The following is a 2,500-nucleotide window of genomic DNA, read 5'->3' as shown; positions in this document are numbered from 1 at the left end:
CAAAGAGCAGATTTTTTCTGTAGACAAGTCAAATTTATAGGTCATATAATAACCCCAGAAGGTATCCAACCCAGTAAAGTAGAAGCTATTAGAGATTTCCCCAGGCCACGTACCCCTAAGGAAGTAGTTGGGTTCCTTGGGCTCGCTGGGTATTAATGTAAATTCATAAAAGGTTTGGGAGAGATAACGAGACCCTTAGTTGCTTTAAAGAAATAAAATGTAATAAATTGAGGAGTGGAAGAAGAAAGCGCCTTTAACCATATGAAAGCTGCCTTAACTAGCAATGAGTTACTTGTATATCCTAGATTTGATCAACAATATTTAGTGACAACGGATGTGAGTAGCATAGCTAATGGTGGCGTAATTTCGCAACGAGATGTAAAAGGTAGAGAGCGTCCCATTTATTTTGCTCCCAGAGCATTAAAAGGGGCAGGAAAGAATTATAGTACATTCGATCAAGAGGCATTGGATATTCTCTGGGTTTTACACAGGCATCGATTCTTTTTATTAGGCCAGCCGATTGAGTTGCAAAGTGATCATTGCCCTTTACATGATTTATTTTACAAAGGAGACTTGATGTCTAGACAAGCGATATGTATTGAAAGATTGTTATAGTTTAACATAGAGGGGTTTGACCACATAGAAGGTAAATCTAACAAGGTAGCAAATGCCTTCTCTAGAGGTACATTAATAGGAGTAACAATTAGGGCACAAAAGAGGAACGAAGAACGAACCCAAAATATTGAAGAACCCCATTAAGATAGAAAACGGGATGTGAATTCAAGTGAGGACCAATCAGAAAATGAGATCCACGTGCGAGAGAGAGAGAGGGTTACCGTTAGTGGATATGTTAGGTGGCGAAAGAGAGAGAGAGAGAGAGAGAGAGAGAGAGAGAGAGAGAGAGAGAGAGAGAAATAGTGAACGTGAATGTGTGTGGGTGGCCGGGGACATGACCAGGAGTGTCAGAAATGAATGCCCTGATGATGCAGGTGTGATCGACTTACGAGATCCCGACGTAAAGGAAGTCTGAGAGGGAAAGAAAAAAGAGGAATGGATCGAAAGAGTGCGAACATTGATTAAAGGGGAATCAGAATTATCCATCATTTCTGAATGGGCCTCGTGAGAGTTTTTTTTATAGAGAACGATTTCTTATGTTGTGATTACGAGAAGAGGGGAGAGGAATTTTGTGCACGGGTAGTTCTTCCTCCCTCTTTAATTAATAGAGCTATCCACATTGTACATGCAAGTAATAAATTGAGGAGTGGAAGAAGAAAGAGAGAGAGTCCGTATGCAGGTCATTTGGGTATTGATAGAATATTAAGGAGAGCAAGTGAATCCTTCTCTTGGTTAGGACTGAAAAAAGTATATAGAAAATTAAATAATATGTTGTCAAGCTTGTAACTGTGTCAAAGAACATAAAAACACTGTACCAGAAGCCAGAAAGTGGACTGTGATTCCTACTGGCATAACACAACGTTAGTACATATGTGTATTTTCGGATACATTTACTCGTTACATTCATATTTATGCAATGTTGGATAAATCAGCAAATTCATTAGCCCAAGCACTGTGCTCTTTCATTACTAGGTTTGGTTACCCGAAAATTTATTTGTGAATAAAGTGGTGAAATCAGTCATGGACTTGATGAAAATTGAACTCTTTTCAGTGATCGCATATAGGCCTTCAGCTAATGGCTTAGAGGACTCGCATAATAGGGAAGTGATGCGAATTTTACGTTACTTAGTGACTGGTGACCCCGTTATTGGCACGTCATGCTCCCTATAGCTGAGCTAGCTTTGAACATTGCATATAATGCTTCGCTTTTCTTTTTAGAGTATGAACAGGATTCTGTGTTACCATATACGGTCCTGAATAATTCGCAACAGTTACTAGATTATTCAACTGAGCAATACTGTGTCTATTTACTAAATCTCTTAAAGAGAGTAATGAACACAGCAGAAAGGTTTTTGAAAAAAGCTAATGAAAAACACAGCATAAAGGATGATGGTTGGAAAGCTAATGAAAAACACAGCATAAAGTATGATGGTTGGTTCAAAACCATACCAGTAAAAGTATTTGTGGGCGATCAAGTGTATTTGAAAAGGTTACAACCTAGGAAACACAAACATGAGCCAGCGTATTTGGGTCCGCACCGAGTAAAGATGTTTCAATCTAAACACAGTAATGACACAAAGCATTATTAATGGCGCAGTGCCTGAACATCATCAGGCACATATACATGTGCTTCCAGAAGAGGTAGTTTTTAAAAGTGCCAATCAGATTGTATCCCCTTACCCCTGCATACGCGACATTCCCTGAATTGATGAGTTGGAATTTTTCTTTTAGCTGTTGTTGTTGTTTGAAAAGACATAATTTCTTCTAATTGACGTGTTCTAAATAAACTTGATGATAACAATGTGTTCTTATGTGGGTGCTTAATGTTGATGGAAAGTGTTGCGATAATTTTGCTGAGTGTAGCAATACGTATACCATATTTCTG

Source organism: Palaemon carinicauda, chromosome 24 (assembly GCF_036898095.1).
Source record: "Palaemon carinicauda isolate YSFRI2023 chromosome 24, ASM3689809v2, whole genome shotgun sequence".
Lineage (NCBI taxonomy): Eukaryota > Metazoa > Arthropoda > Malacostraca > Decapoda > Palaemonidae > Palaemon > Palaemon carinicauda.
This window is presented reverse-complemented; position numbering follows the sequence as displayed.